General features: G+C 49.7%; 1 protein-coding gene across 1 annotated transcript in view; it reads left to right on the top strand.

Annotated features, from left to right (window-relative positions):
- Positions 1–25,406, top strand: part of VSTM2L (V-set and transmembrane domain containing 2 like) — a 94,180-nt gene that overhangs the window by 8,837 nt on the left and 59,937 nt on the right. The window lies entirely within an intron of this gene.

Below are 25,406 nucleotides of genomic sequence, written 5' to 3'. Positions count from 1 at the left end.
ATGGAGGATAAGGCTGATGACTATACGCTATCTGATGCCCCATACACCAGTTACTGGGGGGGAAACGGGCAGGAGGGTGTTTTGCACTTGTGTCCTCCTTGTGGGCCTCCTGTGGGCAGCTGGTTGGCCATTGTGTGAACAGAATGCTGGACTAGATGGACCCTTGGCCTTGTGCTCCTTTGTTCTTAGGAATATGGAAATGGTGGGTCTGTCTGCATGGAGAAGATAAGAGAAATGTTAGCAGGCGATCAAGAGACGGCAGAACTGCTCAATGCCGACCTTGCCTGCAGCCTCTCCCACAAGGGAAAGCAAATGTAGATTACATGTTGAAGGGAAAGGGTTGCTACCCACAATTAGCAAATGGCAGGCATGGGAACATCCATCCACACTTAAATGGGCTCAAATCTTCGGGGCCAGATGAATTGCATCCTAGGGTACTAGAATAACTTACAGGTAAAATCTCAGAGCCTCCGTCTGTGGTTTTTGAAAATTCTTGTAGGACAGGTGAAGAATTTGGGGACTGGAGGTGGGCAAATGTTCTCTCTATCTTCAGAGGGGGTGCAGGGAGCAACCAGGCAATTTCTGACTGGCTCTAGAACAAATAATTAAGCAGCAAGCCTGTGCATGTTTAGAAAAAAATAATGCTTAGATTAAAAGAGCCAGCACAGGTTTCTCAAGAACAAGTCAGACCAGACTAACGTATATCCTTTTGGGTATTATTATTATTATTATTATTATTATTATTATTATTATTATTGAGTTGTTGGCTTGGTAGACAAAAGGAATGCTAGAGATGTAGTATATCTTGATTTCAGCAAGGGTTTTGATAAGTTCCCTCCATCGTATTCTTATTGGCAAAATGTGGGCAAGATGATGCTATTGTTTGATGGATTTGTAGATGGTTGATAGATTGAACTCAATGGCTCCCCCATCATCCTGAAGAAGAGGAATGACAAGTGGGCAGCTGCAGGGTTCTGTCCTAGATCCAGTGTTGTTCCATGTCTTTATAAATGACTTTCTTGAAGAGATGCTCCTCAAAGCTGCAGATGACACCAAACTGGGTGGGGTAGCCAATACCTTAAAAGACAATACCTTCTTGATGGCTGCCCCAAGGCTCTGGAACTTCCTTCCCAGGGAGGCTAGACTGGCTCCCTCCTTGCTACACTTTTGGAGGCAGGCCAAAACCTTTTTGTTCCAGCAAGCCTTTGGGCAATAATCTAGACTTTGTTAGTGAACTGTACTTCTTCTTCTTCTTCTTCTTCTTCTTATTATTATTATTATTATTATTATTATTATTATTATTATTATTTGACATTTGTCTTTTAATAAGAACATCAGAAGAGCCCTGCTGGATCAGACCAAGGGTCCATCTAGTCCAGCACTCTGTTCACACAGGGGCCAACCAGCCATCGGCCAGGGATGAACAAGCAGGACATGGTGCAACAGCACCCTCCCACCCATGTTCCCCAGCAACTGGTGCACACAGGCTTCCTGCCTCAGATATTGGAGATAGCACACAATGTTTTATTTTTAAAAAAATACTATAGATGATTTAATTATATTTTAACTTTTGTATAGTTCTATTTACATGTTTTAATTGTATATGTTTTAATTTTGTAAAGCCGCCTTGAGTCCTAGAATTGGAGAAAAGGTGGGATACAAAATAAAATAATAATAATAATAATAATAATAATAATAATAATAATAATAATAATAATAGATTTAAGATGCTCTTGGCAAGATGGAGAATTGGACCAAAAATAACAAAGTGAACTTCAACTGACTTAAATATACATTTCTGCATTTAGGTAGGAATAATTAGATGCACAAACACAGAATGGGTGACACCTGGCCTGACAGCTGTAAATAATAATAATAAATGTTTTTCTTACCCGCCTCTCCCTTTGGATCGAGGCGGGGAACAACATTAAATACAAAAATACTATGAAACACAGCAAAATACATAAAACTGATTAAAAACTTACAATAAAGTAAAATACATAAAATTGATTGAAAACATATAAAAACTAATACATAGTTAAAATAACAGCCAGGCATCTTAAAATTCGACTGGGTAGGCCTGCCAGAAGAGATCACTCTTTGTAGTTTTTTTTTAAATTCAGAAAGACTGTTAAGTTGGCAAATCCCTCCTGGCAGGCTGTTCCACAGTCTGGGAAAAGAATCGGGGGTTTTAGCAGACCACCAGCTAAACATGTGCCAACTGTGTGATGCGGCAACTAAAAAGGCGAATGCAATTCTGGGTTCCATGTATATAGTATCCAGGTCATGAGAAGTTACGGTTCTGCTCTGCTTTGTTCAGCCCCCACTTGAGGTGCTGTGCCCAGTTCTGGGCACCGTTGTTTAATAAGCATTTTATAACAAGTATATTGATGAACTGGAATGTGTCTAGAGGAGGGTGACAAAGATGGTGAGGAGCCCAGGTTGAAGGAGTTCAGTATGTCTGGCGCGGAGAAGAGACAATTAAGAGGTGACATGTTCTCCGTCTTCAAATATCTGAAGGGTTGTCACAGAGATGATGGAACACATTTGTTTGCTGTTGCTCCAGAGGGCAGGACCCAAACCAACAAGTTCAAATTACAAGAAAGGGGATTTTGACTAAACATGAGGACGAAGTTCCTGATGGCACGAGCTATTTGACAGTGGAACAGACAGCCTGCCTGGGAAAGTGACAGACACGTCGTCGTCTTCTTCAGAGCTTTTTAGGCAGTCTCTGGTTGACCTCCCATCAGCATCAGTGGTCTTCCTCCATTGAGAGGGCAATGGATCAGCTTACCTTTGAGGCCCCTTTCAATTCTATGATTCTGTGACCCCCATAACCACATGAGAAGGTGATCAGGGGTGTGGCTGAGCTGAAAACTGGGCATTTTCGGATTCTTTGGCATTCTTTTCTATTTTCCCCTCGCTAGGTCTGTCATTCTGTTTTAAGGTAAAATTGCAGCTGAAAGAACTTTTGCGCTCCGCAGAGTAGCTGGCCTTGGGGACGCTGCTGCTCTACAGAGGACAAGAAAAACTTCCTGACTGTTAGAGCAGTGCGACAATGGAACCAGTGACCTAGGGAGGTGGTGGGCTCTCCCACACTGGTGGCCTTCAAGAGGCAGCTGGACAACCCTCTGTCAGGGATGCTTTAGGGTGGATTCCTGCCTTGAGCAGGGGGTTGGACTCGATGGCCTTGTAGGCCCCTTCCAACTCTGCTATTCTATGATTCTATGATTCTATGACCATCCGCCACCTTTTGCTTTAGCGCTAGGAAGGGGCGTTTCCAGGATTTGCCATAAATTTGCATTTGCAGCATCTTTTCACCCTCACCTGCCCAAAGAAGCAGTGTGGCAAGACTGGATTGCTCTGGTGCTCCTCTAACAAGCTGTGCACCGTAGCAGGTATCCTAATGGCTGATAGTGAAGATGGAGTCTAAGGAGGGTTATCATTTGCGATTGCGCTACCTAAAGATGGGATTGTTCCATGGCAGAATGAGCTCCTGCCCGTGTGCGCATAGCAGCGCGTGGAGTGGCTACACGGCTTGGAGGCAACTGAGCCGTTTGCTCTACCTGCCTCTTTGGCACACCTGAGCTTCGCTCTCGGCTCATGGTGTGACGAAGTAGCACTGAGGAGGACCTGACGGACCCTTGCAAGCAGGTCGCTTTGCCTACTCGCTGGGGTTGGGCTCAGGGGGGACTTCAAGGCGCAGTGACGGAGCGGGGCCGCTGCCCACCTCCACCAAAATTCCTGCAATCCCATTTGCTCCTACAGCTGGGGGGGGGGGACGAAACCCACGAGGCATTTGATGGGAGGGTCCATGCATTGGAAGTGAGGAGGGGTCTTCAGGAAGGGATGGCTGAGGTTCATTAGGCACGTTATTAATGTAAAGATATGATTAGGTGATTGAGGGAGTGTTGAATGTGGCAGTGAACGGTGGTGGGAGGCTGAAAGAAAGGTTCTTGTGGTGGGGACACGAGGCATTTAACGGGGGGCTCCATGCATAGGAGTAGGGAGGGGTCTGTGGGAGGGGGTGAGTGATGAGAGTTGTGGGCCAAGGCAGGCCTAGTAATATTATTAACAGCATGGCTAGCATTCTTAGTAGTAGTAATAGTACCACCCTGGGTGGTTTTATGTTGGGGTGGGCGTAATGCGAGTGGGGAGAGGCCAGGGAAAGTGAATGAGTGAGGCAGTAAGCCTGCATGCACCAGTTGCTGGGGAACATGGGTGGGGAGATGCTGTTGAACCCGTTTCCTGATTTGTTGGTCTCTGGTCAACAGCTGTTTGGCCCCTGTGTGAACAGAGCGCTGGACTAGATGGACCCTGGGTCTGATCCAGCCTCAGGGCTCTTCTGATGGTCTTAGCTGTCAACCGCAATCTACCGAAGTCCTATTTAGCATGGATTAAATCTTTCCTCCCCTAAAAATGGTCCTTGCCAGCCATTTGCTCCCACAAACCTGTTTTCCTGCAGTTGCCCTCGCTGGGCTAGAGGATGTTCTCATTATCTCCTGCCTTCTGGGGCGGCAGCAGAGGACAACAGGTCTTTGCCTGCTTCTGTGTTGCAGCCCTTCAAGGATTTCAGGAGTTCAGCCCTGCTGCCAGCCCCACCCCTCCCCACTCCCAGCCACCTCTTCTCCAGGCTAAACAGAGCCGGTTCCTTGATTGGTGGAGATCCACGGTGGGCTGAAGGATGGGATGGATGCCCCGGAAGGCTATCAGCTTAGATCCCAAGCCTTATATATAAGTGGACGTGGAATTGGAAGTATGAGTGCATGGCATACTTGCTGAATGGTGCCTCCTGCACCCAATGAAGTCGCTATTCTTCCACAAGAAACCAGGTACGACAGCCTTCCCCGACCTGGTGCCCTCCAGATGTTTTGGACTACAACTCCCAGAATCCTCCAGCCAGCTATACTGGGGAGTTGTAGCCCCACACATCTGGAGGGCACCAGGTTGGGGGAGGCTGGTGTGGCAGGATACTTTCACAAGGCCCGCCACCTTCCTCACGTGATCGCTTGTTGAATGAGGCCTGTGTCATGGGAGGATTTAAAATGGGACGTATTTCCTGATCAATGTGACTTCCTGCATTCGATTTACAGTTGGAAAAAAACGCAAAAACAGAAGGCAAAACAATTTAAGTGTCTCTTGTGGAAACGGCCTTCATCTCGCCGCACTTTTTGTCATCTTCTTGCGCAATAGCTCTCTCAGCATCTGTGCAGACAATTGTGTATTTGTGTGTGTGTGTGTGTGTGTGTGTGTGTGTGTGTGTGTGAGAGAGAGAGAGAGAGGGAGAGAGTGAGATCGGGGGGGGGGGGGGAAGTGGTTTCCCCCCTTCCTTCTGCAATATTCCTTCCAAGCCAACATATTCTAGGAAGGAGAGGAATAGCTCCGTGTCTCCTTCAGACAGGGAGGTGGGAAAATGCTGGGACTACTTGTTACATCATTGGGGGGATTTTAAAATCCTTTTGCCAACACTTAGCTTTGTAGGAAACTCTTGCGCTTTTCAATAGCTGAATGTCTGTGTGGGGGGGGGGGGAGAGAGGAAAGGATACAACTTCTCCCACCAGTGCGACAGAACTATTTGAAGCAGCTGCACCTGCCAAACCACTCCCTAGTATGTTGGGATGGGGGGGGGTACCTTTATCAGCATAGTTAAACTATGGAACTCAGTGCCACAAGATTTAATGATGGTCACCAATTTGAGTGGCTTTAAAAGGGAGTTGGATAAATTCCTGGAGGCAAAGGCTATCAAGTCTACAAGTCTTGATGGCTAAGTACAACCCCCAGTATCAGAGGCAGTAAGCCTGCATACACCAGTTGCTGGGCAACACAGGTGCGTGTAAGAACATCAGAAGAGCCATGCTGGGTCAGACCAAGGGTCCGTCAAGTCCAGCACAATGTTCATACAGGGGCCCACCAACCATCGGCCAGGGATGAACAAGCAGGACGTGGTGCAACAGCACCCTCGCACCCATGTTCCCCAGCAACTGCTGCACACAGGCTTAGTGCCTCGAATACTGGAGGTAGCACACAACGGATAGTAGCCGTTGAGAGCCTTCCCCTCCAGGAATTGATCCAACCTTCTTTTAAAGCCATCCAAATTGGCAGCCATCACTACATCTTGTGGCAGTGAGTTCCATAATTTAACTATGCGCTGTGTGTGAAGAAGTCCTTCCTCTTATTTGTCCTGGATCTCCCACCAAACAGCATCATGGGATGACCCCAATGAGTTCAAATATTATGGGAGAGGGAGAAAAATGTTTCCCTCTCCACATTCTCCACACCAGGCATGTGTGCATACTAGGATTACAGTCTTCATGCTATTTAGAATATCGTCCTTTACAGCTGGTTCCTGGTTCTGCATTCTCATGAGGAACGTGTACTCCTACTTGAAGGTGATTAGACATTACTCTCCTCCCTCTCCTTCTCAGTAAGGTGCACGTAAGAAAGTGAGCGGAATGCCCCTGGAGAGAGAAGTCTTTGTAATGTCAGGCGCTGGCTACCTGCAGTCCAACTTCAAGGAGCATTACAGGCTGTGTGATCCCAAATCATGACTGGCCACTCTGGCTGCACAAAGATTTGGGCCACAGCTAGACCGAAGGTTTATCCTGGGATCATCCCGGGTTCGCCCCGGCCTGAGCACTGGATCCCCTGTGTGTCACCTAGATGAACAGGTTTGACCCCCTGGACGATCCAGGGATAAACCTTAGGTCTAGCTATGGCCTTGGTCCTTTGGCAAATTCCTTCCCTCTCCTTAATGTGTGCCTTAAATAGGGTGACCCTATGAAAAGGAGGGCAGGGCTCCTGTATCTTTAACAGTTGAAGAGAAAAGGGATTTTCAGCAGGTGTCATTTGTATGTATACAGCATCTGCTGAAATTCCCTCTTCCTCACAATGGTTAAAGGTGCAGGAGCCCTGCCTTCTTTTGTATCTGGTCAAGAGGCCAGGGCTCCTGCAGCTTTAACTGTTACGATGAAGGCAAAATTTCACCAGGTGCTACATGCATTCAAATGACACCTGCTGAAATTCCCTTTTCTATACAACTTTAAAGATACAGGAGCCCTGTCCTTCTTTTCATATGGTCACCCTACCTTAAAGACACAAATAGGAAATGGCAGCACTATAGACTATTTAGGCATCAGCTCAGATGGGACCCTTGAAATAACGTGCATTAGGAAATGTGCTAATTTGCAAAGTTTTTCAACCAACCCAATCCCAAATGTTCAAAACAGAGCACAATTTAAGAACGGAACGAAACATGTGTTAATCCCATTTCTCCAGGGGGCTGAGGAAAGGGTGTATGTGGGGTGGGGTGGGGGATTCCCTGTTTAACCTCAGAACAACCCTGTGAAGTAAGTCACAGTGGCATACAGTATCTGGTCCTGGCCAAAAGTCAGTCAGTCAGTCACTCTCTCTCTCTCTCTCTCTCTCTCTCTCTCTCTCTCTCTCTCTCTCTCTCTCTCTCTCTCTCACACACACACACACACACACACACACACACACACCAGCAAGCTTCATGGCTGAACCTCCATTGTAACCCATTTCTCTTTACTCGGTCTTCATCACCTGCTGCACTACACTCAACTAGTTCCACATAAAATCCTATCAGATCCCCAAATGTGAAACTATCTGCTGACATCAGTCATGAGAAACAAAAATATTTAGCCCTCTTGGAAGGTGCAGAGGCCACTAGCAGGTAAGCAAGTAAAGGAGAGAGGAGTTCACCACTGTGCCACAACCACCGAGACTGCTTCTCTATAAGCCTTTGTCCTGAGGACTAGTCTCATGGGTGGAAAAGCAGTGAAAGAAGTTCTCTGGTGTGGAGTCATTCCACTGGTCCATCTAACTCAACACGGACCTACAGCGCCCGCCCGCCCTCTGCAAAATCTGACTTGGGAAATCTGCAAATCTGTCAATTTTTGCAATTCATTCCCCACCTCCGATTTTATTTCAGCTCTGCGTAGGAGTAGCTGACTTCTGAGGTCGTTTCAGAAAATAAAAGGAGATGTTATTGAGAGCACCATAGGCAGGGCTAGGCCAGCCCACCATTAGCCTGGGAAAGAGGTCTTCTCCAGCCTGGGAGGAACCCAAATCTGCCAAGCATCAACCTACCTTGGAGGCCCCCGGAGGCTTATCGCCTAGGCACGGAGGACCTAAGCTGCTTAAGGCTGCCTCAGCACCGCTCCTCTGCCTGGGCCTGGCTCAAACAGGCCTGCACAGCTTGTGGCCCCCAGGGAAAACATAGCCCCCAGGAATCCATCATGGCCCACCAGGGTCTCAATAGACCTGGCTCTACTGACTGCCTAGCAAGCCTCCTGAACCCATGGCTGGCAGGTGGATTCTCACTTGGTGGGTGGCAAGTTCTGCTAGCCTGAAAGTGTCATCCAGAAGTTGCCTGGTCCTGGCTGGGCAACAGTGAGGGGTGGACACTCTTGCTAGCCATGGAAAGCCCTCCTCCTCCTCCTCCTCCTCCTCCTCCTCCTCCTCCTCCCAGTGATTCCTTTGTCTGGCTTTGTAGCCAATTCCAGAACTGGAAAGAGCCAGGGAGGATTCCTGCCCAGCCTTCTCTCCACCTGACAACACTAAACCAGGGAGCCCCTCCCCTCCCACGCACCCACGACCATCACCCCCCTCCCCTCCTCCTAGCTGGTGAGCCTTGGTGAGAATTAGAAGTGCATGCAGGTTTCAAGGTTTCCAATTCCTTGGCAAGGTGAGCTCCAGACCTGATAGCAATCTCTGAACTGGCTGGTGGGTGGGTGTTGTTTTTTTGGTCGTTAATTCACAGTGCAAATTTGAGATAATTCTGCCACTAATATCACAATAAATAGGGTCAGGGAAACCATTCTTCTCCACCCGCTCGGAAAACAATCGCCCTCCCCAGGCACTCGGCTGCACGTCCACTGCGCCCGCCAAGGCTGCCACTTTCATCTGGAAAAGGGCAATGGCATAATTACAGGAAGGCATGATCAGCTCATCGCTGATAGAACCCTCTCCAGTTTCAGAACACCAGAACAATAGAGGCCAGATGGCTTGCGGGGAGGGAGGGAAGGAGGGAGGGAGGGAGGGAGGCAGGGTGAGGCGGTGCAGCCCTGCTGCTTGCCCAATACCAGCTGAAGGCAACTGGCACACTTCAGGAAACAAAGGACTGGAGAGCAGCAACTCAAAAGGAGGAGAGGGCGGCCCAGGGCCACAGCGTTCACCTGGGAGTGCTGGCCAATCCCCCCTCCCAGGCATTTCCCATTTGAACAGTTTCCTTCACAGGTGACACCCCCCCCCCCCATCTGCTGTAAAAACAGGCTCCTTTCTTCCACCTGAAGCCCGGGACCATAGGATCCTGCCAGCTGCCAAGCCAGACAGTCTACCGAGCGCGGTCTCCTTTCCTCCACCCTGTCTGGGATCTCAGGCACACATTTCCCCCATCATCTGACCCTTTTAACTAGAGATGCCTGCAGGGCTTGACGTGGGGGAAGGGATGACCCCCTCTACCTGCAGTGCACCTTCTCTGCCACTCTGCTTCTGTGGCCTCTTAGCAGCCACCTGCTTGGTCCTGTTTGTGCTGTTGTCTTCATCAATGAGGAGAGAACCAGAAGGTGCACAGAACATCAGAAGAGCCCAGATGCTGGATCAGACCGAGGGTCCATCTAGTCCAGCACTCTGTTCACACAGTGGCCAGGCAGCCATCAGCCAGGGATGAACAAACAGGACATGGTGCAACAGCACCCTCCCACCCATGTTCCCTAGCAACTGATGCACACATAGCCTCCGATACTGGAGGTAGCACATAACCATTGGGGCCAGTAGCCATTGATAGCCTTCTCATCCAGGGATTTAGGTGAAGAACTGCCCTGCTCGATCAACCCAACACAGAATCAAAGAATCATAGAATAGCAGAGTTGGAAGGGGCCTACAAGGCCATCGAGTCCAACCCCCTGCTCAAGGCAGGAATCCACCCTAAAGCATCCCTGACAGTTGGCTGTCCAGCTGCCTCTTGAAGGCCTCTCGTGTGGGAGAGCCCACAACCTCCCTAGGTAACTGATTCCATTGTCGTACTGCTCTAACAATCAGGAAGTTTTTCCTGATATCCAGCCGGAATCTGGCTTCCTGTAACTTGAGCCCATTATTCCGTGTCCTGCACTCTGGGACGATCGAGAAGAGATCCTGGCCCTCCTCTGTGTGACAACCTTTTAAGTATCTGAAGAGTGCTCTCATGTCTCCCATCAAACTTCTCTTCTCCAGGCTAAACATGTCCAGTTCTTTCAGTCTCTCTTCATAGGGCTTTGTTTCCAGACCCCTGATCATCCTGGCTGCCCTCCTCTGAACACGCTCCAGCTTGTCTGCATCCTTCTTGAATTGTAGAGCCCAGAACTGGACGCAATACTCTAGATGAGGCCTAACCAGGGCCGAATAGAGAGGAACCAGGACCTCACGTGATTTGGAAGCTATACTTCTATTAATGCAGCCCAAAATAGCATTGGCCTTCCTTGCAGCCATATCACACTGTTGGCTCATATTCAGCTTGCGATCTACAACAATTCCAAGATCCTTCTCGTTTGTAGTATTGCTGAGCCAAGTATCCCCCATCTTGTAACTGTGCATTTGGTTTCTATTTCCTAAATGTAGAACTTGGCATTTATCCCTATTAAATTTCATTCTGTAGTTTTCAGCCCAGCACTCTAGCCTATCAAGATCACTTTGAAGTTTGTTTCTGTCTTCCAGGGTATTAGCTATCCCACCCAATTTGGTGTCATCTGCAAATTTGATAAGCGTTCCCTGCACCTCCTTGTCCAAATCATTAATAAAAATGTTGAAGAGCACTGGGCCCAGGACTGAGCCCTGCGGTACCCCACTCGTTGCCTCTCCCCAGTTTGAGAAGGTTCCATTGATAAGTACTCTTTGAGTCTGATTCTGTAGTCAACTGTGAATCCACCTAATAGTTGTTCCATCTAGCCCATTTTTAGCTAATTTGTTAATCAGAATACCATGAGGCACTTTGTCAAAAGCTTTGCTGAGCCCAGAATCCTCTGCCTACTCACAGGGGCCAGCCAGCCAGCTCCAAGCCAGCATCCCACCCTGTTGCCTCCTGTTTCCAGCACCTTGCATTTGGAGATGGCTTCCTCTGTGTACAGAGGTTCCCTTTGGCCCGTTATGGCTAATTGGCCTCTCTTTCATGAATTTATCTACCCCTTTTTAACAACTGCTGTGGCCAGCACCGCACCTTGCAGTAGCGAATTCCATCCGCTAATTACGCACTGTGGTTCAGACTGCCTGTCCAGGGCGACCCAAAATTCTGGTATTGTGAGTGCATTTTTAAACCAATATTTTCCCTGCCTATTTTCTACACACCATTGCTAATTTTGTAAGCTTCTGTCTTTGTTGCCTTTATTTCTACACTACCTCCCCCTCCCCTAATCCTCGAGCCTTTCCTCATTGGTTCCGTTAAGGGCAAGCCTCATCAGAACATCAGAAGAGCCCTGAGACTAGAACAGTCCATCTAGTCCAGCACCCTGTTCACACAGTGGCCAAACAGCTGTTAACCCAGGGACCCACAACCTCTTTGGCTCATCATTCAAGACCACAGCATTCTTAATCTGCATCCAACCCATTGGGGGGGGGGACATATAAAAGATCACAGGCAGGGGCCCGTGAGGCCCCAGCCCAAAGCTATTTTCCTAGGGGCCCAGATCTGAGCCCTGTTTATTAGTGCTAAAGGAAGAATTATTTTCTCAGCTTAATGTTTAGCCTGGAGAAGAGAAGTTTGAGGGGAGACATGAGAGCACTCTTCAAATACTTAAAAGGTTGTCACACAGAGGAGGGCCAGGATCTCTTCTCGATCCTCCCAGAGTGCAGGACACGGAATAATGGGCTCAAGTTAAAGGAAGCCAGATTCCGGCTGGACATCAGGAAAAACTTCATGACTGTTAGAGCAGTACGACAATGGAACCAGTTACCTAGGGAGGTTGTGGGCTCTCCCACACTAGAGGCCTTCAAGAGGCAGCTGGACAACCATCTGTCAGGGATGCTTTAGGCTGGATTCCTGCATTGAGCAGGGGGTTGGACTCGATGGCCTTGTAGGCCCCTTCCAATTCTGCTATTCTATGATTCTATAATTCTATGATTTCATGGGGATTTCAGCTGGAGAGAGAAGGGTTAACTCTCGCCGTACCCCCTGCTGCAACACACACACAAACAGATTTATCTCTGTATTTATTTGAAGTGGTTTTGATGAGAAATTAGTTGGCTGGCTATGCCTTCTGTGATATTTAAATGAACCCTATTCATCATTTCTACGTTTGCATATTAAGATATAAATTAGCACATGCAAATGTATGCAGCTTTGTGTCCTATGGGCCTGGGCCTCCGCTCTTTGGTGCCTGGGACCCCCTGGTCCCAGGTTCCACCCTGGCAGCATCCAGTGATGGGGAAGACCTGAGCAAGCCTTTGGAGAGCTGATGCTGTGGCTGCCAGCCAGAGAAGACAATGCTAGGCCAGATCGAGAAATAATTTCATGCGATGGCTTCCAGGTGGGGAGATCTTTTCTCCCTCCTGAAATGACCGCCCCCACGCCTTTGGCTCAGCCTGGGCAGGACACGCGGCTGTTCTGCTCGCTTTTGTGTAGCTGCCGCTGCTGCTTCCCTAAGCAAGGCGTGCCCCTGGGGTTGGGGAATGGAGGCTCCTTGTGGCTGAGTGACAGCTGACAACCAGCTTGGCCCCTGGTGCTTCCCTGCTCTTCGACCGTGGTGAGGGGAGAAAGCGGTTTATCGCTGGCGTGACTCTGAGCTGGCAATTAGGTCTCTCTGAGCACTTCGACTCACCGAACCATAATAAACCATGAATGATGACAAGGGGCTTTGTGGAAGGCAAAGAAATAAGTGGCACGCAGTCACCGCCCCACACTTAGTACCAGTCCTCCCAAGAGCCCGAGGAATGGGAACCTTAGAGTGAGATTAATAGCCAGGCCCCAGGCCCCCTCCCGCTTCCCAAAGACCTGAGGTCTAAACTTCCTCCCACTTTGGGTGTTGTGAGTTTGGCAGCTGCCTCCGTGGCGCTGTGCCAGTCGCCTTCTCTCCCCAAATACTGAGACCCATGAGTGTGGTTGCCACCTGACCAGAAAAGAACCAGCCTCGCTTGCTCCTGTGTCATTAATAACAGTTGGATCTGTGCAACGCAGTAGGTGAAGCTCCTCGTAGGAGGGCGATGGGGGGGGAGGGCTGAGAGCAGGGCAGCGGTTGCAGCTCAATGCCCCAGGCTGGGCTCCTTTGTTGTTTCAAGGGTCAGGTCTCTGGCGATAGGAATGCCCAAGATCCCAGAAAATTCCTGGCAGCCAGAGTGGGCAATATTGAGCGAGGCGGGCTGACTCCGTCCAAGGCAGCTTCCTGCTTTTCTGCATTTAATATCTGCAGAGCCGGCCGCTGTTAAAGACCCAGCTATGGAGGCTGATTGAAAAATGGGCAACCTTACCCAGGAAGTGCCAAGGAGCCTTCAATCATGGGCTACTCCACTTGGAAGGGGACCGGAGAGCTCAAATAATCTCTCTCAAGGCGATCACAAACCCCAAATGATCAATAATCAAGTAATACCTGGCTATCGACACACCACACCCCCAATGCCTGCAAAAGTCACAACCCAGCACGGAGTTACGCCCCTGTAAGCCAGTTGAAATAACAGCTCATGTCTAACTCTGTTGCTAGGCTGGGTGGCTGAATTAGTCATTTTGGAGGAAGAGTGACAGCTCTCCGACTAAAACCTAGCCAAAGGGAATTGTGGGAACGTGGGTGGTAGGTCGCTGTCGTGCTCATGTCCTGCTTGTGGGTCAACAGCTGCTTGGCCACTGTGTGAGCAGAGTGCTGGGCCAGACGGACCTTTGGCCGGGTCCACCGTCAGGGCTCTTCTGGTGTTCTTATGTGCCGGCTGCTATCGCACCCCACATTTCCCCAGTTAATTGGCCGCCCCTTGCAGGGAACAGGGGCACGCGGAACGCAGTGGCAGCTGGCACAGAGCTCTTCTGTTGGACAGCGCCAGGAAGTCACTTCAGAGAACCGCAGAATTGGCCGCTGCCTCAGAAGGAGGTTTTGGGTTTCATCTCCCATCACCTGCATGTCATCTTTCAAATGTTTTCTGAGATTACAAGGAAGAACCAAGCCACATCTGTTTCTCTTATAAGGGTCATGCTGACGTTGCAGCTGCATTTTTGAACTGGCACCGCAAGGTTTCCGCATCTCTGGAGGGATCAGAGTTCCTTCCCAACACTTTCCTGCCCCTCTATAAGGCACTTTCACCAACCTGCCACCCTTTCAACCACAACTCCCAGCATGGCCATTGGCTGGCTGGGAATTATGGGAGTTGCAGTCCAAGTCGTCAGGTCGGTGCCAGGCTGGGGGAAGCAGCTATAGGAGAAAGTCCCTGGCTGCATTCAGAAGGCCGAGGCTCTTAATCAGACCGGTGCGTTGTCACGGTGGGATCCAGGAACCACATGTGGCTGCAGAATGGATCAGTGCAGATGCTTCAGCAGGTGCTCGACTGGCAACACTGATTGCGCCACCAGTAGAGATGCACAATTCCATGTGCACATTTACTTCAAAACAGGCCTCATTGCACTTGCTCCCTAGTAAGTATATTTATGAGTGCAGCCCTCGTGTCCCTTCACAGAAGCATGGGGGGTGGGGGAGTGAGTTAGTGTGAAGCTGCAGCCATGTGGCCAGCTGCTGCATGCTCCAATCAGCCCAGGAGCCAACTGTACACCTACCAGTTGTGCAAATAATCTCCGAGTCACTTCTGCAGCCCCCCTGCCTCCCTGCCCCCCCCCCCGCCCTACTTCGCTGGCTACTGGTCCATTTCCAGGCACAATTCAAAGTGGTAATTATGACCGATAAGGCCCTATACAACCTGGGACCAGGCGGTTTGAAGGACAACATTCTCCCATACAAGCCTGCCCTGGTTTTAAGCTCCTCAATAAAGGCCCTTCTCTCTGTCCTGCCATCATCAGAGGTATCTTTGACAGGAAGATGAGGCAGAGCCTTCTCAGTGGCTGCTCCCAGCCAGGCTTGGAAACTGGACAACAGAGGCTAGGCTGGCTCCATCTTTCCACTGGCAGGAAACAACATTTATTTATTTATTTATTACATTTATATGCCGCCCCATAGCCGAAGCTCTCTGGGCGGTTTCTTGCACGACCGGCCCCACTGCTTTTATTTTTTAAAGGCACCTGCGCCATCCCTGGCTGCAGCGCGGGCGTGTGGACCCAGGGGTAGGATCTCAGAATCAGGAAATCCTGAGATCCTCCCCCCTCCCTCCTGGAAGGCCAGGAGGTGTAGAAAGGGCCTAAGTCTCTAAATCACTAAACCTCCAAAATCCTCAAATCATTGAATTGCAAAATTGCTACTTCGCCATAGCACTAAAGTCGCCATACAGCTAAAGCGTTGTCGTGCTAACGTGCCAAAGCAGCACCTGGGGCTTTAGTGAGATGGCGACACACTTTGGCTCTGTATACACAACATTGCGATATGGTTCTATTTTGCAGTAGTGTCTTGTACTATAGCTGCTCCAGCTTTCTCTGGGAGACGAATGAGACAAAGTGCTGGGCAATTTACAAAGCTCTATTGCAAGCAATAAACATTTCTGTAACACAAACTAGGCACCTTCTGTGAAACTCCCCCTTAGGCAACAACTATGCAAACTAAGCAAGACAATTGTCTGTTCAAAGAAAAGGCTTTTCAAAAGTTCATAACTTCAAGGTGGTTGATGCGTTGACGATTTCTCATGCAAGCTGTCCGCCTGTCTCTTTGCCGCTAACCTCGCTGAACGTTTTAGTTTCCAGAAATTCCTAGCATCAAGTAAGGACTTTGAATGCTCACCCCCGGAAGTTGACTCCCTGTCTCCTGAAAGCATAGAATTTGGCCTTGAAGAGTTAGACACTGGAGGGGGCAGATTTCCAGCTGGAGTCTCACCCGTGTGAACCTCCTCCCCCACTGGCTCTAACTGCCTGGTGTCTGGCTCTGCGTCTTCTGAGTCTGAATCTGTTTCTGATTGATTACCTGCCTCACCTACTCCCAATACAGGAGCAGCGGGGCTATACATGACAAGTAGGGACATGGGAGTCTCCTTTCTGTGGGGAACGACCGGCAAACACACTTGTAGGTGGGCTGGGCAGAGTCCTGCCAGTCAAAATGAACATCATCATCCCATATGAGAGGCTGGGTTCCCGCCCGCCTCTTGCCCTGTATGGAAACTTCTGGAGAAAACAGTTGGCATCATTTCTCTGGATGTCTGATATCCCTTACATTTTCTTTCCCTGAACAGGGCAAGAGGCGGGCGGGGACCCGGCCTCTCATATGGGATGATGATGTTCATTTTGACTGGCAGGACTCTGCCCAGCCCACCCCAATTTAAGACAGATTCAAGTGCAGTTGTGATCTGTGAAAGCAGTTCTTTTGGGAGGGGTATAGTCCACTTTTTTCAGCTTAGTGGGCCACTGAAGCACCAAAGCTGATTTCGAGGAAAAGTGGAGAAAAACGGAAAGCGATTCTCAGGGCGCTTCTGTGAAGGTGGCCCTTGGGTCTTTCTGTCCTGTCTTTTGCCTATCACTCTCTGTGCTTGAAGGCACAGTCTCTGGACTCCATCTGCCTCCACCACTTTTTTTTAATCCACCCCAATATGCACAAGCATTCGAAGGAGATAACCTGTCATGTTTCTCAAAACCTCCCGCCTTCTTGGGAGATAATAAGGAGGCCTCCTAAGTAATCCACAAAGCTTTATTCAAGCAATAAACATCTCTTCTCAACCCTAATCTCTTGGAACTTTCCCCTAGGCAAAACTATGCAACTAAGTGAGACAATTGTCCTTTCAAGAAGAAGGGAAAGCCCTTTCCCAAGACGGGTTAACTTCAGAGAGACTAGTTCTGAGGCAGCTTCTGATGTGATGCGAGCCGGGCTGACTTTCTCTCACCTTCCTTTCACTCTGCCCATTTTAGTCTGTGGCGTACTCTAGGATCAGCTAACCTCTCCGTGCTGTCCCCCTCGGAAGAATATTGGCTTCCCACTGACTGTGTATTGTTTGCCCTTGAGGAGAGAAGCTCTGGAGAGGGTTCACTTCCAGCTGGTGAAGAGCCCGTGAGAGCTTTCTCCCCCACTGGTACAGGCTGGCCTGTGTCTGGCGCTGACTCCTCTACTTCAGAGTTTGATTCTGATTGATCACCTGAAAACACCTTCTTCCAACTCAGAGGGAGCAGGGCTAGACATGACATAATGCCCCGTTCCTGCCCCTTCCAGTGTTGTCTGGGACAGGGTCATGACAGCCACTCTTGGCAGTGGGTGTGTGGGTAATGGATGACCCCTGCCAGGGGCTGGAATGGCCCACCCCAAAATCCGGTTTCTCTCTATGGAAGATGCCACTCGCAGCCTTTTGGGTCAAGCCCTGGGCAGGGCTGTGTGTTCCACTGCAGCTGCTGTGGGGAAGGAAGGTACTCCTTGCTCTCCGTGAGAGCGGCAGGTGCCTTAAGCTCACCTGCCTTTCTGCAGATGCATCTCCAGCCCCGGAAACATGTTGCCTGAAATGTCTGATGAAGAGTTTTTCTTAGCAGCTTATTTGTGCAGAATGTGCGCTCTGCCGTCAGGCAGCACCCAGCTGGTTATTCTATATTCAGAGATGCTGGCCTGAGTCGTGGGGACGTTGCTCCTCTCCTCAGATTGGCTGGTCTTAACTTGGGAAGAGAATCCTCCTGGAAACGTTTCACTTGCCGGCCCCTGTATCGGCTGCTTGAAATCAGGTGGATTTTTGCAAGCAGGGCAAATCTGCAAGCTGCCTTTTTGTGCAAAACGTTCGGTTCTAGGGCCCCGGTGTTTAGTATGCTACAGTCCACATGGGGAGCCTCGGTGGGTGCGCATTTCCCCCATTCACTTCACTGGAGGGGCAGCTCCATGCAGTCATTCTTCTGTGTCCATCAAACATCAGTGAAATGGAAGGCAAGGCTTTTGTGCGCGGAAGTTCAGCTTGTGCCGTGCGCCTGTCTGCCCACCACTGTCCCCTGGACTGGGGCAAACATTTTGAAACCCATCAGCCTGGTCTAACGGTGGGTCTGTAGATTTAATTGGGGGGGGGGGGAGAAATCACACCAGGAATTATTTTCTCTAGCTCTCTGAGCAGGTGCCCTGCACCATCCATCTATAATGTATTATGCCCAGGAGCATAGAAATTCATCCTATTCATAATCTCTAGAGGGAACACAGAGCTTATTGAACAATTTGCTTGTAATCATGAATGCCTGTAGAAATTTGTGGAGCTGCATTAATATTACTAGCAGTGATGAGAATAAGGCTCTTTATGGTGTAAAAAGTGTACAGAGGGCTATAGTAAAACACACGCCGCGCATGTTATGACTTTTGTCCAAACAAGTCTTATTATGAATTGGGTGTGCTGTCTGAGTGTCTAGCAAAGAAAAGGGAGAACAATTGGTTATTGATAGAAAGCAATGAGCTGAAATGAAAGATTTAGGTTGTATCTATGAAAAAAACCTAACCCCACCACCAGTCCATTTGAACAAACCATCAGGCTGCCAACAGAGGACTGTGACTCCTCACTAGGTAATTGACCATTGTAGCCACACACAACACGTTCGACATTTTTGTGGAGTAAGGACATCTTCCACCCTGTTGCCACCAATTGGCATGACATTTTGCTGATAAAATTGCTTCTATCCATGCCAACCAGGATACCACAGTTGGTGCTGGTCCAGTGGATGTAACGTTGGCTTTTGTTTATCCAGTCAATAATATTTTTAAAAAATTGCCCAGCCCAGGATGTGGACAGGACCCCCCACACATACTGGAGAGGTGAGACCTCCTACATGTGTGCTTGAGCCTTGCCCTTCATGGCTAATAAAAGTGGCCGTGAGGAAATTGGCCAAGTGGGTACATCAGCTATGGACTGCCTAGCGGGGTTGGTGCTTGAAGGCCCTGTTTTACAGTTGCCTGGGTCCTTCTTGGAGAGGGGATTCCAGAAGGTGGTGCTGGAGGATGGGGACTCCTCTTTGACGCCATGCCTCTGAGGAACAGCCTGCAGCATCCCTCAGGGTTGCATCTCCCACCCTAGAGGCCTTCAAGAGGCAGCTGGACAACCCTCTGTCAGGGATGCTTTAGGGTGGATTCCTGCATTGAGCAGGGGGTTGGACTCGATGGCCTTGTAGGCCCCTTCCAACTCTGCTATTCTATGATTCTATGATCTTGTCTGCCATGCTATTTAACATATGCATGAAGCTGCTGGAGCAGGTGGCCTGGGGCTTTGTGGCTTTGTGGCACGTCTCTGCTGATGATGTGCAACCCTATCTCTCCTTTCCATCTATATCCAAGTTCTAAATCAGTATCTGATGTCACTAATAGTCTGGATGCAGTGAATGGATTCATGTTTAATCCAGACAAGGCAGAAGTGCTCCTGGCCAGCCAAAAGGCAGATCTAAGAATGGGGATTCAACCTGACTCAGTGGGGTTCCATCCTGCTGCCTGAAGAAAGAAGCCCCTGCCCCGCTACCTGCCATCGCTGCCAGCACTTTTCTTCCCAGCTGCGGGGAGCTCGTATGAAGTCTCGTGGGCGCCCATGCAAAGTCTCGCGAGACTTCGGATGAGCAAGGGATCTTGCCGGGAAGGCAGCCAACTGCTCCAGAGAGCCCCAACGGCTGCTCCCTCTCGCTCTGCAGCAAATGCCACAGTGGAAGAGTGGATGTTCGGGGCTCTGAGGGGCACCCAGTGGAGGCGGTGGTGGTGGGCCCTCCTGGTGAAGGGGAAGGAGAGTCACTCTTCCCTCTCCACCACTGAGTATGAATGTGACATGTATCGTTGATAAGAATTCATTGTATTTCGTAGGAAAACTATTCCTAGTTATCTGCATACGCTGACAGAAAGTGATCAGTAATAGATGTGATTAGTTCTCTGTGTGTTGCGAGATAACTGTTAAGTCGTGGAATCTATTCTTGGAAATAAGAGGAACCATTTTGGGAAATGGAGGGAGGCTGCCACGAACGGGTCAAGTCAAGAGCTGGAAGCAGCACTTAGCTTAACTTAGCAGAGATGCCTTCATAGACACATAGAATAGTAGAGTCGGAAGGGGCCTATGAGGCCAACCTGGTTGTCCCACAACATTAGGAACAAAACGGGTGTTTTTAGCTTCAGGGAGAGCATCCCTAAGAAGCAAAGCTGAGCCCTAGAATCATAGAATAGCAGAGTTGGAAGGGGCCTACAAGGCCATCGAGTCCAACCCCCTGCTCAATGCAGGAATCCACCCTAAAGCATCCCTGATAGATGGTTGTCCAGCTGCCTCTTGAAGGCCTCTAGTGTGGGAGAGCCCACCACCTCCCTAGGTAACTTCATCTGGGTGTTACTGGTGTCAGTGGCAGACTTGGCTACATTGAGAGAAACAGGAATAGTGTCATGACTACCCCTAAAACTTTAGATGAGGACATCCACAAAAGAGCTCTAAAAGCAAGAGTTAGATCTGGTTGCCCAAAGAGATCTTGGGAGAATGAGAAGTCACGATGATTACTTCAGCTCTGCAAACCATGCTCGCCAGAGGGGTAACTATAAGATCTTCACGAAGAATGCTTTGTTGGTTGAGAGGAATAGAGCTTTAATTCTGCTCAGGTTTATGCTGGCTATGGTTTCTATTATGCTTCTAATCATCCTAATTGCATAGTAGGTAGTAATGTGTTTTGCTTGTTTCAGCATTGCAAAGTTCTCTGATGTACTGTTCCAGCAATAAATGTATATTCTGCGGTATCACTTTGCATTATTTGGTTAGAGAGAAGTTTCCAGGACCACAATTAATTCTTGATGCTCAGAACACCCAGCTGGGTTCATGCATCTATTGTTGAATGGGGTCCGTCCGTAAAGCCGCTATATTCTCTCTTGATCTGGCAAATCTCAGGTGCACCCGCTCAGGTGTGGGAAACAAGCTACACGGATGGAGTGAGAAGTGACTTGTCTCCCCACCCCGAATCGTTTGCCTCAGCCTGCTTAATGAGAAGGCCGGCCCTGATGGGATTGCATTCCCCACGAAGACTTGGGTTCATAGTTTGGATGCCCACGCTGGCAGTGACCAGGAGTGCATTTGCACAGCTAAGGCTAGTGTGCCAACTGTGCCCATTCATGGAGATGCCCTATTTGCCATGTTGACATATGCTGCAGTTACATCTCACTGCTCTGTGTAGGACTGTCTTTGAAAAGAGTTCAGAAACTTCAGCTGGTCAAGAATACTGCAGCTAGACCGTTGACCGGGGCTGGCTGCAGGGAGCACGCGACTCCCTTGTTACCACAGCTTCACCGGCTACCAGTTTCCTGGCACAATTCAATTACCTATAAAGGCCTACATGAGGCCAGGCCATTTTAAAGACCATCTTCTTTAAAGAGACATGATAGCACTCTTCAAATACTTAAAAGGTTGTCCCACAGAGGAGGGCCAGGATCTCTTCTCCATCCTCCCAGAGTGCAGGACACGGAATAACGGGCTCAAGTTAAAGGAAGCCAGATTCCAGCTGGACATCAGGAAAAACTCCCTGACTGTCAGAGCAGTACGACAATGGAATCAGTGACCTAGGGAGGTTGTGGGCTCTCCCACACTAGAGTCATTCAAGAGGCAGCTGGACAAGCATCTGTCAGGGATGCTTTAGGGTGGATTCCTGCCTTGAGCAGGGGGTTGGACTCGATGGCCTTGTACGACCCTTCCAACTCTGCTATTCTATGATTCTCCCTTATGAGCCTGCCTGGCTTTTAAGGTCTTTGAGAGAGGCCCTTCTCTGAGGCTTGCTACAAGTAGGGTGACCTACAAGTAGGAAGACAGGGCTCCTATAGAAAAGGGAAATTTCAGCAGGTGTCATTTGTATATATGGGGAACCTGGTGAAACGCCCTCTTCATCACACCAGTTAAAGCTGCAGGTGCCCTGCCCTCTTTTAAATCTGGTCCCTCTAGTATAGCTCCTGCACCTTTAACTGTTGTGATGAAGAGGGAATTCCACCAGGTTCTCCATATATACAAATGACACCTGCTGAAATTCCCTTTTCTATGCAGGAGCCCTGCCCTCCTTTCCATATGGTCACCCTAGCCACAAGGAGAAACACAATTGCACCGGAACAAAGAGGGAGCCTTCTCAGTGGCCGCTCCCAGGCTCTGGGATTCTCTGCCGAGGGAGGCAAGGCTGGCACCATCTCCGTCGGCCTTCCTTCCGCGGGGAGGCAGAGGCCTTCTTCTGCAAGCAGGTTTTGCATTGTTAAGCTGCCTTGTTTGCTGCAGAAGGTATTTAACTGGCGGGTGCCGCTTTCTTCCTCTTCTTTTCCTTCTAACAACTGGTGTGTTTCATTTTTGAATGTAGTTATGTTTTACTTAAGTAACATTTTATATGCCTTTTTTGTTATTGTTAGCTGCCTTGAGCGCTGTTTAAGTGGGGAAAAGGGATATGAATTTATTTATTTATAAAAAATCCGCCTCGTAAAGGTTATTGAAAGGCTAAAAGGGTTTTGCCGAGTTGGATGGATGGGTATGAATTTTATCAAAGAAGACCTTTGAACATGTGCAGACAGCTGCTCACTTCCCAACTGCTAAGCAGCAGCTGCAACCATCTCATCCTGGTGACGGGGGCCACGGCTAGCCGGCATCCCGAGTCTGTGGCGTCTCTCGTTTTACAAATTAGCCGTGACCAAGAGCGACACAGTGCCAGCCTTACGCAAGCGAGGAGGAGTGAGGATGTGGCGGCAGCTGCTGGGGTGGTGGCGGTGGTAGCGGCTCACACACCTGAAAGCAAACGTGCCGCTCACAGCAGCTGCCCTTCCAGCACCTCAGGCCTTAACAAGCAGCGCTAATGAGCCGCGAGGCGGAGGGGCATCTCGGAAGGCCCGGCGCCCTCGGCATAATTTCTCTGCCGGCTTCCAGCGAAGAGCCCTCTGACTCCGCTGGCCATGCAGGCGAGGGAGAGGCCCTCTTTGCTGGCTGCGGGAGAGACAATTACGGGGCCTTCGCCATTCATTTCCTGTCTGATCCTCCCAGGGTAATAGCTGACAGTGCCGGGCAGGCAACAAAGTCATTCCGTTAGGAAAATTGCCTTCCTCGGCCTCCTCTTTCTCCCCCCACCCCACCCCATCGCTGCGCTTCGTCAGGTTGCAGGAGTCGGCCTGCGCTGTTCGCGGCCAGCTGGGGATCAGGGGGCCTGGCCAGCCTCCCCCGTTGCTTCCCTGTCTGAACCACGCTCTTCCCTCTCGCGCCTGCTGCAAGGGCAGGGTGGCACCTGGATGAAGCTGGGGGAGAGAGGAAGAGAATCCCAACAGCAGCAGGCAGCCAAGGATACAGGGGGGGGGGGGGCGTTCAGTAGTCAAGACGGCGTAGTTCGGTTCCCATTATTTATTTCTGCACCGCAGCAACAGTCCAGCCTTCCTTGGGAGTCCATTACTGCCCCTCCCATTTCTGGTGACTTTTTACAGGGGGTGGGGTGGGTGGGGTGGGGTGGGGTGAGGGGAATCCACCTGGCCGTGGTTCAAACAGGTCACTGACAAACTGATGGCTTTGTTTCCAGGGCACTGGAAGCCCTATGAAGAGAGACTGAAAGAACTGGGCAGGTTTAGCCTGGAGAAGAGAAGATGGAGGGGAGACATGAGAGCACTCTTCAAATACTTAAAAGGTTGTCACACAGAGGAGGGCCAGGATCTCTTCTCCATCCTCCCAGAGTGCAGGACACAGAATCACGGGCTCAAGTTAAAGGAAGCCAGATTCCGGCTGGACATCAGGAAAAACTTCCTGACTGTTAGAGCAGTGCGACAATGGAATCAGTTCCCTAGGGAGGTTGTGGGCTCTCCCACACTAAAGGCCTTCAAGAGGCAGCTGGACAACCATCTGTCAGGGATGCTTTAGGGTGGATTCGTACACTGAGCAGGGGGTTGGACTAGATGGCCTTGTAGGCCCCTTCCAACTCTGCTATTCTATGATTCTATGATCCATCCTGGAACTTTTTATGCTCTAAATGTCTTTGACCAGCTTTGATCTAAAGGTCTTCATTGCTCAGTTTGGCAGTCTCGGGCAGCCATTAGTCTTGTCTGTGGGCAAATGCAAGAGAAAGCGTGATGCAAAGCGCCTGCAAGGCTCCTTCTTTCAAAAGAGGCGGCGGCTGATGGATTCGTTTCGCTCCAGCCGGCCCCTGAGGGTTGCAGACCTTCAAGAGGCGTTGTGGGAAAACCAGCCGCCAGCCCTGCACGGGTTAAGTCCGTCTTGCCCTGGTCTGCCGAGGGCTTCCCGCAGCAGTAATGAATGCTGGCTCAGAGGCTGGAGATAAGTGCGTGCTAACCTGTATATCTTAGGTTTATGAGAGCACCAAGCTGTCCCAGAAGGCGTTTTCAATTCTGTTTATCTGTGTTTCCCCATTGAGTTCATTTTATTTCCCCTGATTTTTGTTTCCCGGAAGATTTATTCAGCCTGATTTTCTCAGTTTATGACGGGGAGAACGCTATAAAGCAGCACGCGTGCCAAGACCACTGAAGTCTCTCTCTGGCTTTGTTTGTGTTTAAGAGATGCAGCCTCCCTGTCGGCGGAGGAGAAAGAGGCTTGGAGCCTGCAGAAGCACCTGGCAGCAAGGGGTGTGTGTGTGTTTGCGTGCGTGCGTGCGTGCGTGCGTTCTGTTGGTGCCTGGTGGACTGGCGATACTGGGGCAGTTCACACAACATGACAGCCCATAGGTTAAACAACGAACGGGAGAGAGCGTGTTACTTCTGCTTTTCATAGAATCACAGAATAGCAAAGTTGGAAGGGGCCTCCAAGGCCATCAAGTCCAACCCCCTGCTCAATGCAGGACCCTAAAGCATCCCTGACAGATTTTACTTAGCAACCCACGAGCAGCTCTGTAGGTTGGTTAGTATGTCGTCTGAACCTGGAGTGTTGCGTTGTTTAGAGGCTAATCAACCCAGTGGTTAACCCATCAACAAACCATGGTTAACTACTGGGTTGCCCAGCTACCCTGCACTCTGGGTTTGGAAGACACACTCAGTAACCTAAGTTGGAGCTGCTCTTGGGTCACTGTTTAACGCAGAAGTGACAGGCACCCGGGAGGCAACACACCACCTCTCTCCCATTCATGCTTGACAGCCCATGGGTTAAACAACCCATGGGCTGTTGGGCATGAGTGGATGGCTACTGTGGGTGATTACTGTTCTGTTGTGTGAACCAGATCATTGACTCTCTTTAGCTGCAGCCAGGGGAACCTTCTACACCACCGTTTTTCTATAGCTTTCCTCAGGCAAACTGTAACTGGCTCAGTGGAGTTAAGGTCCTAGCCCTCATTATTCCTCCAAATTAGGATTACCAGTGCATATTTTCCTGCATGTAGTGTTGTCTTTGTCACCATTGCATTTATTAGCCACTTCTCCAGATACTCAAGGTGACAGACATTTTTTAAT

This window comes from Elgaria multicarinata, chromosome 1 (genome assembly GCF_023053635.1).
Source record: "Elgaria multicarinata webbii isolate HBS135686 ecotype San Diego chromosome 1, rElgMul1.1.pri, whole genome shotgun sequence".
In the NCBI taxonomy this organism is placed as follows: Eukaryota; Metazoa; Chordata; class Lepidosauria; order Squamata; family Anguidae; genus Elgaria; species Elgaria multicarinata.
Note: the sequence above shows the minus strand (reverse complement) of the source record. Positions and strands in the feature narration are given on the sequence as shown.